The sequence below is a fragment of the Chiloscyllium plagiosum genome, unplaced genomic scaffold (genome assembly GCF_037043375.1).
Source record: "Chiloscyllium plagiosum isolate Xiang-an unplaced genomic scaffold, Cpla_swu_hap1 HiC_scaffold_5, whole genome shotgun sequence".
NCBI lineage: Eukaryota > Metazoa > Chordata > Chondrichthyes > Orectolobiformes > Hemiscylliidae > Chiloscyllium > Chiloscyllium plagiosum.
The window spans coordinates 101,758,330-101,775,575 of record NW_028270143.1 but is presented as its reverse complement, the minus strand read 5'-3'; the positions used below and the strand labels follow the sequence as shown (position 1 = coordinate 101,775,575).

The 17,246-nt window shown below is 42.1% G+C and overlaps 1 long non-coding RNA gene across 1 annotated transcript in view; it reads right to left on the bottom strand.

The window, feature by feature from the left end:
* LOC148149997 (uncharacterized) overlaps window positions 1–16,851 on the bottom strand; it is a 33,894-nt gene extending 17,043 nt beyond the window's left edge. Inside the window, exon 1 of the long non-coding RNA XR_015757133.1 lies at window positions 16,503–16,851. This is a non-coding gene — a long non-coding RNA (uncharacterized LOC148149997). The remainder of the gene's footprint in view (window positions 1–16,502) is intronic.
* Window positions 16,852–17,246: the final 395 nt, after the last annotated feature.

The following is a 17,246-nucleotide window of genomic DNA, read 5'->3' as shown; positions in this document are numbered from 1 at the left end:
ACTCTAGATCACCCTTTATCAATAGCTTTATGGTGGTGCAAGTATACAATCTGACTGCAAGTTCCCCATCCACTTGAATTATTATTTCCTCCAAGATTTCTCTCAAGCATATATTCGCTGTTTCTAACCTTGGGGTTAATGTTTGCCTTGCTCAGGAGGTTTCTTGACAGAGAGCCAAGAGAGTTTGTCTACCTCCCAGATTGTGACCGGATGCTGGATTTCCAATTGAGCAGTGTATGCAGATACTGGAGGCATGGCTGTACTGCCACAACAGCCCAATGTTAGTCAGTCATTCAAGGAAGAAACTGGAGGCAGTCTTTACTTGGAATAGATTGAGTCACACAGTGAAACATGAAACGCCACTGCTGTGCCAGTAAATGTCTCTTTATATCTAGCCAAGCAATCATCCAATCAATGCTGTCCACCTGTATGCACTTAATTGATACAATTAACAGACTGGCCACATATCAGAGAGATGCTTCCCTGATGACTTCACAAATTTTGTTGCTGGAGTGTGCCTGTGTAACTGCCAGGATTCTAGATATGGAACATGAAGTCTTTTATTTCCAAGGTTATATATACCCTGTAACTTTACTATCCATAATGTTATAATTGCAAGTTAAAATCAAAGTCCAGAGTCCAATTTGTCTCCAAAATGAAGTGAGATTTCCCTGCTTCTCTTTAGTTAAGCCCTAGCTGTGAAATTACAATTGCTTTGTGCCAATCTAACAGATACTGTAAATTGTCAGTGCAGTGTAAGTCCAGGCAGTCCCCATTTTCCTAACATCTGCCTTACAACCACATACGCTACAAATAAGATCCTACATTTATGTTAATTTAAGGATCCAACTTGCAAACATTTGTTTGTGATTTCAAATGGCTTCTTTGTATTGTACTGTTTTCTAACTTGTGTTCAAATCGACTTATGAATGTACTCAGAAATAGATCCTGTTCTTAACACAGGGACTGCTTGTATAGAAAATATATGTTAAACAACATAACAGCCAACATGAGACTTTTTTTGTAGTCTTCAGTCTGTGACCTGTCTGCAGTCCTCAGGCACTATGGACAAACTTGAAGCTGTGTCATATTGGCAAATGCAGGAAAAACAAGACTTGCTGTGTTATGAATGAAAATGATTAATATGGAAATTGGAGAACAATTGTTGAACTTTATAGCAATGTCCAGGCTCTCTGTCAGGAACCCTACTAGGCAAACATAAAATCCCAAGGTTAGGAACAGCGAATATATGCTTGAAAGAAATCTTGGAGGAAGTAGTAATTCAAGTGGATGAGGAAATTTCAGTCAGGTGATACAATTGCACCACCATAAAGCTATTGATAAAGGGATGTCAAAAGTTTGATTAGAAAGAAGGAGGAAGCGCATGTCAAATATAGCTCATTAAAACCAAAATAGAGGGCATGAAATGAATGGAATAATTGCAAAATGTGTTAGTTTTTAAGAGGATATTGAGGGACAATTGTTAAAACTTCATAGCAATATTGGAACAACTGAATTAAAAAAAAAGCAAATGTCTGGATTTTCCAAAGTAGACAAGCAGTGGGATGGAAGAACACAGCAAGCCAGGCAGCATCAGAAGTCAACGTTTCAGGTACAACCTTTCTTCAGGATTGGATATGAGGTTAGGAGGAGCTATAGATAAAAGAAAAAGAGGGGAAGGTGGAGTGGGGATAGTAGCAGAAGGGTGAGGTCATGACAGGTGAGCACAGGTACTGGATACCACCTGGTTGGTTGATGGGACGAATGAATTCAGTTGGTAGCTGAAAGGAAGAGTCCGTCAGAGGAATGGAAGGAGGATGGAGCTGGGAAGGGAGCCAATGGATGGGTGGGAAGGTTATTTGAAATTCGACAATTCAATGCTAAGTCCTTTGGGCTGCAGACTGCCCTGGCAGAAGATGAGGAGTTGTTCCTCCAATTTGTAGTCTGATTCACTGTGTCAATGGAGGAGGCTGAGGATGGACATGTTGGAGGGAGAGTGGGAAGGGGAATTGAAATGGGTAGTGACTGGGAGGTCAGGCTGGCCATTTCGGACTCAGCGAAGATGCAGAGCTAAATGGATACCTAGAAAATGTTGGGTCTCACCGATGTAGAGAAGACCACATTGGAGCACTAGATGCAGTAGACTAGGTTGGAGGAGAGGCAGGTGAACCTCCATCTCACGTGGAAGGATAGTTTGGGGTCCTGGATGGAGTGAGGGAAGTAGTGTAAGGGCAGGTGTTAAATCTTTTTCAGTTACAGGAGACAGTACCGTCGTGGGCGTTGGAGAGATTGGTGGGGAGTGTGGCGCAAACCAGGGAGCGGCAAAGGAAAAGGTCCTTGCAGAAGTCAGAGACATGTAGGGAGGGGAAGACATTCTGAATGATGGTTGTTTCTGAAGTATAAATAGGAGTTAAGCATTGGACCCCTGTAGAATCTGAGGCCATTTGAAACAGCCATCTATGATACCTTCACCAAGTGGCTGAGTCAGATCCCATGTGCCTTTCCTGTGCAAAGTTCCTTTGCAAAGTTGATATTATAATGACAACGTGCTGCCTGAGAAATGAATAGTCTTCAATTGGATTTCTATCCCAATATTAATTTTAGTACTATTTCATTCTCTGTGTCTACAGGGGAGGGATGTGACAGCCTTTCAACTTCTTGTCTCATTTTGTGGTTTTCAATTTTGTGTTAATTTCCTGCAGGTGCTGAATCACTCTCAGTACCACACTGTTTTGATGTGCAAAGCTTGAGAAAAAGAGAAATTATTACCGCATTCGCACAGTGCTGAGATATTTTTTGAAGGTGTGAAATAGATCAGAGACTGGTTGGATTTTTCTGTTTAGTTTCCCCTTTTCCAGGCATATCCAGAGGAGAACTGATATGTGATTTGGGGTCATTGAGGTATGTCTATGGTAACCCTAAACCAGATTTTCTGTAGGCTATGCTGATATCTGATTTTCCCATCCACTGCACTCTCATGCCATTGTTATTCCTGCTTCTGCTTAATCCAAACATTCTTCCACACATATCCCAGTGAGAACATCTTGGAAAACAAAGCCAACCACCTCCATTCTGTTCAATGATACCTTAGCCCCTCTTCATGCCAACTCTCAGTCTCCTACAAGGCTGGAGTTTCTGGAGTTCTTTGATTGCAGCAGGACCTTTGGGGTTTCCAAAGGCATTCCTTTGCCTTTTGAACCATTTTACCATGCCTGCCAGTAAAATTAGTTCACCCCCAATTTCAGAAGACATCTCTTAAAAGGTTAATATAACACTTACCCATAAATTTAAGGCCCATCCACCCTCAGACCCTAAAAGATGGGCCCTCCTACATGAGAAGGCCCACAGTCACATTTTAATTGAGAATCCTTTCGAATTAGTCTGATATTCAGCCTGCTGGCGATATGCCTCAGGTGATCTTCATTTCTATTGATTTTGTGAAGCCTCTTCTCCACCTTCTTTAAAATTATATCAATGACATAACGGCCAGTGAAATCATTATCACATTGTTGACCAAATAGGTGACACAGTAATAGTGACCCTAGCTCTGACCTGAGAGACCTGGGTTCAAATCCTACCTGCTCCAGATGTGTGTCACGACATCTCTGAACAAGTTGATTAGGAAAAACAGGTTAAATTAAAATAAAAGTGCCTAAAATATAAAAACAAATACCTAAAATAGGGGCTCTTGTGGCACAATGGTAGTGTCGCTACGATCCTGAAGACCTTGGTGCAAGTCTTACTTACTTCGGTTGATTCCCCAAAAATTTTTTAAAAATGACATGGAAATTCGCAGAAGGTTAGACAAGTGTTGTGGAGAGAGGAAACAGAATTAACATTTTGGATTAATGACCTTTCATTGGAGCTTAATTACCCACTGAATTCAGTGATTATGCTGGTCACATAGTCTACTTTATCAAAATTACATGGTTCAATTGCATGTTTGATATCCTGAAGAAGTATGTTTCATGATGATAAAATTCCAACAGCTTTTCGAACAGTTCAACAGTGCATCTGGTAATAAATATAACACACGGTGAAATTTCAACTCATTTAGTCTAAAGAATATTTTTATATCTGTACATTTCACAAACAGGCTTTTTAGTATGTGTTGGCATTTGACTCCGAAGTAATACACAAAGAAAATCTGGAATTTCTTTAAAATGTTTGTGAGCTTTGTAATTATCTTTAAGGATATTTGAAAAGAACTTTTAACAGTATGCATCAATTATAATGGGATCAATTGTAATTTCCTCTGCTAATAAGAAATACTGGTCCATGTGACCTAACAACCCTTGCCCTGGAAAGCATACCAACAGGGAAGAAGTTAATAAACAAGTCACATTGTTGCTAGACACAGGAAGAGCTGGAGGCCAAAAAGAAGTACTTGAGGCAGATGATCTGAAGGCTGGTAACACAGATATATTGACAAAAAGAGCAAGTAGAGAGTGTGGTGCTGGAAAAGCACAGCCAGTTAGGCAGTATTCGAGGAGCAGGAGAATCGACATTTTTGGCATAAGCCCTTCATCAGGAATCAGAGGACAGCATCACACTCTTGACTCTGATCTCCAGCATCTGCAGTCCTCACTTTATCCAAAAAGAGCAAATAGGTACAGACAGAAAGAGTAACAGGGGCTTCTTGTGAGGAGAAGAAGAAAATCATTCTCATGAAGAGTAAAGATTGTTTGCTTGACAAGCAAGAAGACAGGACTCTTGGAGATACTGTGTGATAGAATTGGAAAGGTCTAGTCATTGGAAAGCTATTTGAATGACTTGGAGACACTTAAGAGATGGGTGATTGTAATGAAACCATGTGAACATTTTAAAATATGAGTTCCCCGATTGGGACTGTTTGAGTCATAGAGTCCTACAGCATGGAGACAGGCCCTTCGGCCCAAACTGGTCCATGCTGACCAAACTGTCCATCCATGCTCATCCCATTTCCCTGTATTTGCATATCCTTCTATACCTTCCTTATCCATGTGCTTGTCCAAATGTCCTTTAAATGTTATTAATGTACCACTTCCACTGGCAGCTCATTCCATTTGCAGATCACCATCTGTGTAAAAACGTTGCCTCTCGGGTTCCCATTTTTTCTTTCCCCTCTAACCTTAAACTGATGCCCTCTAGTGCTCGGTTCCCCAACCCTGGGAAAATGACTGAGTGCATTCACCTTATCCATGCCTCTCATGATCTATACACTTCTATAAGATTCCCCCTTAGTCTCCTACGCTATAAAGAAAAAAGTCCTATCTTGTCCAACCTTTCTCTAGAACTCAGACCATTGAGTCCTGGCAACATCCTTGTAAATTTCATCTGCACTCTTTCCAGTTTAATAACAGCTTTCCCATAGCAAGCTGACCAAAACTGAACACAATACTCCAAGTGCAGGCTTCACCAATGTCCTGTACAACTGCAACACGATTTCCCAATTTCTATAAAAGCCTTCTTCACTGCCCTGTCTATCTGTGACTGCACTTTCAGAGAACTGTGCACGTGAATTTCAAGGTACCTATATTCCACTACACTCCTTAAAGCCCTACCATCTACCATGAACCTCCCACCTTGATTTGACTTTCCAAAATACAAGACCTCACACTTATCTATACTAAACTCCATTTGCCATTTCTTGGCCCATTTCCCAGTTGATCAAGGTCTTACTGCAATTTTTGATAACTTTCCTCACAGTCCATGATCCCTCCTATTTTAGTCATCTGCAAACTTACTAATTAGGCCTTGTACATTCTCAACCAAAATATTGATATTGATAACCAACAGCAATGGGCCCAGCATTGACTCCTGAGGCACTCCACTAGTCACAGGCCTGCAGTCCGACAAGCATCCTTCCACTATTATGTGGTTCAATCAGGGACCCCTGGCTGACAGCTATAAATCAGAGAATTAGAGATTCTGTTCATTCTGAGAGCTGACTGAGGAAATTAGACTAGCGTCAAGAACTGAAAATATGTTGCTGGAAAAGCGCAGCAGGTCAGGCAGCATCCAAGGAGCAGGAGAATCGACATTTCGGGCATAAGCCCTTCTTCAGGAATGAGGAAAGTGTGTCCAGCAGGCTAAGATAAAAGGTAGGGAGGAGAGACTTGGGGGAGGGGCGTTGGAAATGCGATAGGTGGAAGGAGGTCAAGGTGAGGGTGATAGGCCGGAGTGGGGGTGGGGGTGGAGAGGTCAGGAAGAAGATTACAGGTTAGGAAGGCGGTGCTGAGTTCGAGGGATTTGACTGAGACAAGGTGGGGGGAGGGGAAATGAGGAAACTGGAGAAATCTGAGTTCATCCCTTGTGGTTGGAGGGTTCCTAGGCGGAAGATGAGGCGCTCTTCCTTCAACCGTCATGTTGCTATGGTCTGGCGATGGAGGAGTCCAAGGACCTACATGTCCTTGGTGGAGTGGGAGGGGGAGTTGAAGTGTTGAGCCACGGGGTAGTTGGGTTGGTTGGTCCGGGTGTCCCAGAGGTGTTCTCTGAAACGTTCCGTAAGTAGGTGGCCTGTCTCCCCAATATAGAAGAGGCCACATTGGGTGCAGCGGATGCAATAAATGATGTGTGTGGAGGTGCAGGTGAATTTGTGGTGGATATGGAAGTATCCCTTGGGACCTTGGAGGGAAGTAAGGGGGGAGGTGTGGGCGCAAGTTTTGCATTTCTTGCGGTTGCAGGGGAAAATTGCCGGGTGTGGAGGTTGGGTTGGTGGGGGGGTGTGGACTTGACGAGGGAGTCATGGAGGGAGTGGTCTTTTCGGAATGCTGATAGGGGAGGGGAGGGAAATATATCCTTGGTGGTGGGGTCCGTTTGGAGGTGGCGGAAATGACGGCGGATGATACGCTGTATACGGAGGTTGGTGGGGTGGTAGGTGAGGACCAGTGGGGTTCTGTCCTACCTGTAAATAAATGGTGAATTCTTGTCTAGCCTCTGTGGAGTTAATTCAGGTGTTTTCTCAGAAGTAGCCATGTACAGGTTATTGGTTGGTCTGTTAAAAGGGAACTCTGGAAATCTACACCATTAGAACCACTGTGCCCTGAGGAAAAGATCATCTATCTAACACGTTTGCCAATTACAATTGCACCTTTGAAACTTAAGGTGAAATCTGTATCAGAAAGATGTCCTGACCTATACTGCATGAATAAGGAAAAACAAATTCATAGCTGCGCAGTGCCACATTTGTTGGAGTTGGGGAACTGAGGGAGTGTTTTAAGTGCCTGTCATTGTGTAAAAGTTATTCTTGTAACAAATGGTTAAAAATCACACAACATCACGTTATAGTCCAACAGGTTTATGAGGAAGTACTAGCTTTCAGGGCACTGCTCCTTCATCAGGTAACTAGTGGAGCATTTTTTAAAAAATCGAAATGTCATTTGCCTATTAATTCATACAAAGTAAGGGTTACAAGAAGTAGAATATTATTGATAATCTTTTCAGTTGAGAGTCATTTTAGTTATTTTGGTGTATGGCTTACTTAAAGGGATCATAACAAAAACCTTCTTTCGTAAATTAAACGACAAGAACATAAATGGTTTTGGAGTGAGAATGAAAAACTATAAATACAAATATTACATAGTTAGTTAATGGACAATTATAATCCAAGCTGCTGTATCAAACAGTAAAGGATGCATCTTGTCCAATATTTAAATTTAGATTTAATACGGAGAGATGCTTCCTCTTTGAATTGCGCCTTGATGCATGCACAGGCACTGGAGCTGTACAAAATAAAATTCTTCTGTGAAGAAAGGAATTAATTTTGCAACATCATAGTCTCAGGAAGCAGATATGATATCCTTGCTTGGAGGCGAGCCTTCGAGAAGCTTGAGACCCACAGCATCATTTTCAGCTAATATGTATGTACAATAAAGTAGGTGAGATGTGATTACTAAAGGAGAGGGAGAATCAGCAGGAGCTGATTTTGTGAACTGGCAGGCAAAGCATTTCAGAAATTGCTTCTTTTGATAACCTTGTTTATAAATCACTCTGGGTAATAGGGGAACAAATGTAAATGTGACGTTCTCTTTAGATGTTCAAGGGGATGCTGCTGCACATTAATAAGTCAGTAGCTTTATGCTTGCCTCTTGCTGAAATCATTATTTGACTCAAATATTTATTTTGCTCCATCTCATGCTTGAACACTCCAGAGGACTGCTTATTACAGCAAGTGCCTGATGGTGAGATTGCTGTAGCCTGCTTGCAAATTAATCTTGTTTGAAATCAGTGTGATGTTAATAATTTCATATTGCTTTAACACATCTTACTTATGAAATGGTATTACAAAAGTAAATATCCGTATAAACTGCTCTCCTTCAGGCCACATATTGGACCCTGGACATGAAACACATGGAGCTACCTTGATAGAATTCCCTCGAATGTACACTTCAGAAACAAGTTGTTAGGTCTAACAGGCCTACGCTGATGTTTATGCTCCATGTGAACCCTATCTCACTTTTCTTCATCTCACCTTATTAACATATCTTTCTATTCCTTTCTCCCTCATATACTTACGTAGCGTTGCCTTAAAGGCTTCAATATGATTTGTCTCAGCTACTCCCTGAAGTAGCAAGTTCCATATTCTCTGAGCAAAGATTTTTTTCTGTAATTCTTTACTAGATTCCTTGATGGCTCTGGGCAGGATTTCTCAAGTGATGGGTTTTCCAGCCCTGCCAACTGAAGAGGCAGTGGGAAATGCATCTCCATTGATCACAGCAGTCCTTATACCATTTAATACTCAGCTGGAAATGGGATTTGTGCCCATCCCCTGTGGTATAACAGAATATGCATATATTACTGATAGTGACTTAAATGATGTAAGCTACTCAGAGAACAGCGGAGCAGATAGAGAGATGTGATCAAAACTTGATGAGGAAAACAGAAACATTGTACTAAATTGTACAGAAACATTGTACATTCTATAAATGTTTGCACTGTCTAAATTAAGAGTTGGCCCTACTAGGGAGAAGGCAAACTAGGAAGGTGGTAACACTGTGGTAATGTCACTGGACTTGTAGTCCAGAACAAAAACAGGAGAAACTCAGCAGGTCTGGTAGCATTGGCAGAGAGAGGGAAAGAGCTAACCTTTTGGGCCCAGTGACCCTGCTCAGAACACACTTGACCCAAAATGTTCACTCTGCATCCTCTCTACTGATGCTGCCAGACTTGCTGAGCCACTCTGGCAATTTCTGTCTGGGTTATACTTTTCTGGCACTCGCAGTTCTTTTTTCAAAATTCCAGGCTAATGGTGTGCTGGCCAATTTGATGACTGAGAGGTCTGTAGTGTCAGTAGCAACAGTGGCCAGGATTGTGGTGACAAACAGTCCTCAGATTCCAAATTCTCAAGCCCAGAACCAGGTAAATGTTAAAAGTCTCACAGTAAGGAGGGTAAGGGAAGCCCTGGTGTGAGTGGGGAGAGAGTTATAGAGGTCTTATTGAAGAGGGTGAGGAAGATAGGAGCCAATTTTAGATGGGCATCCAATGTGGAAAGAATGCCTTTGACGGAGACTCTACTCTTGCTGTCCAAGGCCTGAGTGGGATGAACTGTCGGTCTTGCTCTGAACTCCTCACACCAGCCTCAAAATTAAGGCTGAATGGAAACGGGCCCTTAAACATGGTCAGTCAATGGCCACTTAAAGTGAAGAAGGCAGTCCACCTGAGCCCTGACATTCCCTGTAAAATGGAAGGAGTCTTCTGAGTAAGGCAAATGAGTCAATAATCTGACAAGAATTCACTAACTGCTAAAAAGTTTCTGGGTGAACCTCTGGCATATTGCATATCATAGGGTGCGACACAAGATTCAAAGAGAGCGGGACATCACAGGGAGAAGTGCAAAGCAATCTAAATACCTGAACACTGAAAAATCTAAATACCTAAAAATCTAAATGCCCTCAGCTCAGCAGGAAAATGTCTGCTGCAGATTATATCCAAACTAGAGACATGATCAGAAAGACATGTTTATGTTTTTACCCTTCCAGGAATGTACAATGTCATGGTTAAAGACCAACAACAACCCCTGTTCTGGCTATGTTATTTGACTGGGGAAATCCAGTGGATGTGGTCTACCTAGACTTCCAAAAGGTCTTTGATAAGGTGCCACATGGGAGGCTGCTTAGCAAGGTGAGGGCCCATGGTGTTCGAGGTGAGCTACTGATATGGATTGAGGATTGGCTGTCTGACAGGAGACAGAGAGTTGGGATAAAAGGTTCTTTTTTGGAATGGCAGCTGGTGACAAGCTGTGTCCCGCAGGGTTCAGTGTTGGGGCCGCAGCTGTTCACATTATATATTAATGATCTTGAGGAAGGGACTGGGGGCATTCTCGCGAAGTTTGCCGATGATACAAAGTTAGGTGGACAGGCAGGTAGTACTGAGGAAGTGGGGAGGCTGCAGAAGGATCTAGACAGTTTGGAGGAGTGGTCCAGGAAATGGTTGATGGAATTCAATGTGAGCAAATGCGAGGTCTTGCACTTTGGAAAAAAGAATAGAAGCATGGATTACTTTCTAAACGGTGAAAAAATTCATAAAGCCAAAGTACAGAGGGATCTGGGAGTGCTAGTTGAGGATTCTCTAAAGTTAAACTTGCAGGTTGAGACCGTGATTAAGAAAGCGAATGCAATGTTGTCAATTATCTCAAGAGGGTTAGAATATAAAAGCACTGCTGTGCTACTGAGACTTTATAAAGCTCTGGTTAGGCTCCATTTGGAGTACTGTGTCCAGTTTTGGTCCCCACACCTCAGGAAGGACATACTGGCACTGGTGCGTGTCCAGCGGAGATTCACACAGATGATCCCTGGAATGGTAGGTCTAACATACGAGGAACGGTTGAGGATCCTGGGATTATATTCATTGGAGTTTAGAAGATTAAGGGGAGATCTAATAGAAACTTAGAAGATAATACATGGCTTGGAAAGGGTGGATGCTAGGAAATTGTTTCTGTTAGGCGAGGAGACTAGGACCCGTGGACACAGCCTTAGAATTAGAGGGGGTAAATTCAGAACAGAAATGCGGAGACATTTCTTCAGCCAGAGAGTGGTGGGCCTGTGGAATTCATTGCCGCAGAGTGGAGTGGAGGCTGGGACGCTAAATGTCTTCAAGGCAGAAATTGATAAATTCTTGATGTCACAAGGAATTAAGGGCTACGGAGAGAATGCGGGTAAGTGGAGTTGAAATGCCCATCAGCCATAATTGAATGGCGGAGTGGACTCGATGGGCCGAATGGTCTTACTTCCGCTCCTATGTCTTATGGTCTAATGGTCTTATGGTCTTATAATGTTGGCTAGTGTGCTATGAATGTTGCAGTTTGAGGGCACCATTAAATGCCCCTACACTACAGGTAAAAAGGATTAAAAAAAAGCCTCTTTACTCTTTCATTCCAACTGTTGTAATCCAGCCACCATCAGCAGACAATAAGACAAACAATTTCAGCCAATCTGCAAAGTCATAAACCTTGAAATTGACAGCTCAGTCCCCAACATCAGTGTTTCTGTATTCACCTGAAGTAATGTCTGTGTAGTCCCATCATCTATACAGGTATGGATCTCAGAGGTAGACCCATACATTATTTCTAAGTCCTTTTTTTTAACTCAATATTTTTATTTAATTCATGCAAAAAATGGCTGGCAATACCCACATAAAAGCCAAGAGCAGGATTAAGCTTTTTGGCCTTTTGAGCCTGGTCTGCTTTTCATTCTGATGGCTGGTCATCTAACTCAATAGATTCCTGAAGAAGGGCTTATGCCCGAAACGTCGATTCTCCTGTTCCTTGGATGCTGCCTGACCTGCTGCGCTTTTCCAGCAACACATTTTCAGCATCTAACTCAATAGCCTGTTCCTGTTTATCCTCATGTCCTTTCATTCCTTTAGCCCCAAGTGCTATATCCAAGTCCTGCTTGAAATCATAACAGTATTTTGACCTTGACTGCTTTCTGTCATAGCAAGTTCCATAGGTTCTCCACTCTCTGGGTGAATGGATTTCTGTTCATCTCGTCCTAAAGTCCTTAAACCCCTAGTTCTGGACTCCTCTACCATTAGGGACATCCTTCCTGCACCTAATCTGTCTGGTGCTGTTAGAATTTTATAGCTTTCTATGAGATCCTTCTGAACTCCAACAAATATAATCCTAACCGATTTCATACATTAGTCCTGCTATGCCAGCAAGCAGTCTGGTAAACCTTCACTGCATTTCCTCTAAAGAAAGAACATCCTTCCTCAAATAAGGAGACCAGAACTGTACACAATATTTTAGATGTGGTCTCACCTGGGTAATTCAGCAAGGCATCCTTCCTCCTGTAATCAAATCATCTCGCTATGAAGATTAACATATCATTTACTGTCTTCACCACTTGTTGCAGCTGCATGCTTATTTTTCATAATTAGTGTACAAAGACACTAGGTTTCATTGCACATTTCCCTATCTCAATTCATAGCCATTTAGATGATAATTTGCTTTCTTGTTATTGCTTCCAAAACAGATAACATCATAGTTATCACATTATTAAGGATAGCAAAGATGATTCTCGGTAGGAGTGAGAGAGACAGGGTAGTTGTCATGGGGTCTTCAACTTTCCAAATATTGACTGGGAACACTATAGTATGAGTACAATAGATGGGTCAGTTTTTGTCCAGTGTGTGCAGGGGGGCTTCCTGACACAGTATGTAGACAGACCAACAAGGGGCAAAGCCACATTTGATTTAGTACTGGGTAATGAGCCCGGCCAGGTGTTAGACTTGGAAGTAGGTGAGCACTTTGGTGATAGCAATCACAATTCTGTTACTTACTTTACTTTAGTGATAGAAAGGGATAGGTTGTATACCACTGGGCAAGAGTTACAGCTGGGGGAAAGGCAATTACAGTGCGATTAGGCAAGATTTAGGATGCATAGGATGGGGAAGGAAACTGCAGGGGATAGGCACATTAGAAATGTGGAGCTTATCCAAGGAAAAGCTACTGTGTGTCCTAGATAAGTATGTTCCTGTCAGGCAGGGAGGAAGCTGTAGAGTGCAGGAGCCGTGGTTTACGAAGGAAGTGGAATCCCTGGTCAAGAGGAAGGAGAAGACTTATGTTAGGATGAGATGTGAAGGCTCAGTTAGGGCGCTTGAGGGTTACAAGGTAGCCAGGAAAGACCTAAAGAGAGAGCTCAGAAGAGCCAGGAGGAGACATGAGATGTTGTTGGTGGATAGGATCAGGGTAAACCCTAAGGCTTTCTATAGGTATTTAAGGAATAAAAGAATGACGAGAGTAAGATTAGGGCCAATCAAGGATAGTAGTGGGAAGTTGTGTGTGGAGTCAGAGGAGATAGGGGAAGCACTTAATGAATATTTTTCAACAGTATTCACTCTAGAAAACGACAATGTTGTCAAGGAGATTATTGAGATACAGGCTACCAGACTAGGTGTGATTGAGGTTCACAAGGAGGAGGTATTAGAAATCCTGCAGAGTGTGAAAATAGATAAGTCCCCTGGGCCGGATGGGATTTATCCTAGGATCCTCTGGGAAGCCAGGGAGGAGATTGCTGAGCCTTTGGCATTGATCTTTAAATCATCATTGTCTACACGAATAGTGCCAGAAGACTGGAGGATAACAAATGTGGTTCTCCTGTTCAAGAAGGAGGGTAGAGACAATCCTCGTAATTATAGACCTTACTTCAGTTGTTGGTAAAGTGTTGGAAAAGGTTATAAGAGATAGGATTTATAATCATCTTGAAAATAATAATTTGATTAGGGATAGTCAGCATGGTTTTGTGAAGGGTAGGTCGTGCCTCACAAACCTTATTGAGTTCTTTGAGAAGATGACCAAACAGGTAGATGAGAGTAAACCGGTTGACGTGGTGTATATGGATTTCAGGAAGGCATTCGATAAGGTTCCCCACAGTAGCCAATTGCACAAAATGCGGAGGAATGGGATTTTGGGAAATATAGCAGTTTGGATCAGTAATTGGCTTGCTGAAAGAAGATAGAGGGTGGTGGTTGATGGGAAATGTTCATCCTGGAGTCCAGTTACCAGTGGTGTAATGCAAGGGTCGGTGTCGGGTCCATTGCTGTTCGTCATTTTTATAAACTACCTGGATGAGGGCGTAGAAGGGTGGATTAGTAAATTAGCAGATGATACTAAGATCGGTGGAGTTGTGGATAGTGACGAAGGATGTTGTAGGTTACAGAGAGACATAGATAAGCTTCAGAGCTGGGCTGAGAGGTGGAAAATGGAGTTTAATGCTGACAAATGTGAGGTGATTCACTTTGGTCGGAGTAACTGGAATACAAAGTACTGGGCTAATGGTAAGATTCTTGGCAGTGTGGATGAGCAGAGAGATCTCGGTGTCCAGGTACACAGAAAGTTGCCACCCAGGTTGACAGGGTTGTTAAGAAGGTATACAGTGTTTTGGCTTTTATTAATAGAGGGATCGAGTTCTGCAACCATGAGGTTATGCTACAGCTGTACAAGACTCTAGTTCGGCCACACTTGGAGTATTGTGTACAGTTCTGGTCACTGCATTATAAGAAGGATGTGGAAGCTTTGGAAGGGGTGCAGAGGAGATTTATTAGGATGTTGCCTGGTATGGAGGGAAGGTCTTACGAGGAAAGGCTGAGGGACTTGAAGCTGTTTTCGTTAGAGAGAAGAAAGTTGAGAGGTGACTTAATAGAGACATATAAGATAATCAGAGGGTTAGATAGGGTGGACAGGGAGAGCCTTTTACCAAGAATGGCGACGGTAAGCACGAGGGTGCATAGCTTTAAATTGAGGGGTGGTAGATATAGGACAGATGTCAGAGGTGGTTTCTTTACTCAGAGAGTAGTAAGGGTATGGAATGCTTTGCCTGCAACGGTAGTAGATTCACCAACTTTAAGTACATTTAAGTCGTCATTCGACAAGCATATGGACGTACATGGAATAGTGTAGGTTAGATGGGCTTCAGACTGGTATGACAGGTCGGCGCAACATCGAGGGCCGAAGGGCCTGTACTGCGCTGTAATGTTCTATGTTCTATGTTCTATATTCTGCACCTGCCATGCATTTTTATCACTCATTCAGATTGTCCAGATCAAACTGCAGCATCTATGCATTCTCCTCACAGTTCACCCTTCCACATTGCTTTGTGACATCTGCAAATGTGGAGATATTGCATTTAGTCCCCTTATCTAAATTATTAGTATATACTGGGAATAGCTGGGGTTCTCACATCTTTACTCCTGTACTCAAATCCCTTACAGTTAAGGCAAATATACCATTTGCCTTCCGTATTTATTATTGCATCTTCATGCTGACTTTTAGTGAATCACGATCAAGAATGCCCAGGTCTCTTTGGATATCCACACTTCCCAACATCTCACCATTAAGAAATATTCAGTCACTTTGTTTATTTGTCTAACAAAGTGGATAACTCCACACTTGTGGATAATTTCATACTTCTACATACTTACACTATATGGGGAAGCTGAGTAACATCAGCTTATACATGCAATTTCAGTGAGTTAATGTTGATAAATGAAAAGTTACTCCAAGCTTTAGTTACCCCTGCATATTGCCCAGCAACTCCCATGTGCATCTCCCCAACCTCGGTTTCCCATCTTCCTTTCCTTGTAGGATGTTCCCCCATTTCATTGAACATATTGCATAACCACAGTCACAAAATCAAGAGCAAGACTACTCAACTGTGAGGTTGTCTCAAATTTTATGAGTTAAATGCAATAATGTTTGAGCATGCTTGCCAATATTATCACACGAGTCAAAATGTGTTGCACTGGAAAAGCACAGCAGATCAATACAGCATTTGAGGAGCAGGAGATTCGACGTTTCACATTCCCGACGAAGGGCTTATGCCCAAAATACCAAATCTTCTGCTCCTTGGATGCTGCCTGACCAGCTGCACTTTTCCAACTCCACCCTTTTCGACTCTGATTCTCCAGCATCTGCGGTCCTCATTTTCTCCCAATATTGTCACATGAGCAGCTTTTAAATGACCAAACCTCCAGGAGTATCTTCAATTGGACTGGGCATTCTTAATTCAGTCATTCCTTCAGCACCCCAAGCAACAGCTGAGTGGAGACCATTCTTGACTGTTCTTGCACTGTAAATAGGGCAGTTTTAATAGCAGTGTGGCTGGAATTTGGTCAACAGACCCACCTCCTGAAGTAAAATACTGTGGTTAGTCTCTGCATGTTGAGTTAGTCTGGGACAAGCAGTGCCTGGTGGCATTGTGCATTGTGAATGCGGTAAGTGTATTCAGAAGCCCTCAATTCATTGCATTCAACAAAATAACCTCTTGTTTGGCTCCAGAGATGGGAGGTCACAAATTTATACTGGCTCTGCATTTTATTTCACATTCTGTTGAATGCAATTGGTTAAAGTCCATTACAGAGAGCCGGTATCTAGTCAAAGCTTCTGAATTCCAACAGTACAAAAGAATCACTATACAATGCAAAGTGACATCATCATTCGATGACATGCTCTATGAAATACTGACCCGAAGCGAGGCTGTTACAAAGAAGCTTATAGAAATCAAGCTCGTCGACAAAGTATTTACCAGTAATATGACATTCCGTGCAGCCAGGGATCAACATCTCCATGTATGGTTAAGCCAGTCTTTTCTGTTTACATTGCGAAGATGATCAGAGCTGATAAACCGTGAAACAGTCATTCCCTGTAGGCTAATTCCAAAGATTATGCCTCACCTCTGTTCAGGAGCACTCTTGCAACACATTCCACTGTGCAATAAATATTGACTCAGGAATGTACAATGGTCCATGCCACATAGCAAAGACGTTTTTTTTAAAAAAAGGCCCATTCACTATTTGCTGATATAATTGTGCTGGTAAAGTGATCACTTCAAATTGGTACCTAGTAAATGGTTAACTATGCTGAGCTTTGCACTGTGCTTTCAGTAGGATTTGTTCAATGCACACTGCATGCAAGAATGGAAATTCAATAGTGGGTAATTTTGTTTGATATATTGATGTGATGGGATGGCATTGTTTATACTGCAATCTGGAATCCATCCAAATAAAGTTACTCAGTTCAAAACAACTCAATTCATAACAACTCTGCAAAAACGTATCCCCTCACGTTCCACAATTTTACAAAGGAAGTGCCCAACGAACTGTGCAATTATGATTTTACATTGCTGTTTAGACTGAACTAGCAATTAAGATGGTTCTGAATCACACAAGTTCACCAAAGGAAATTAGTGATATTTTCCATTATGCTTTTCCTCTGCCCTTTCATGTTCAGTTTACACTATCCATTTCTGTCCGGAACCGCTACCATAGGA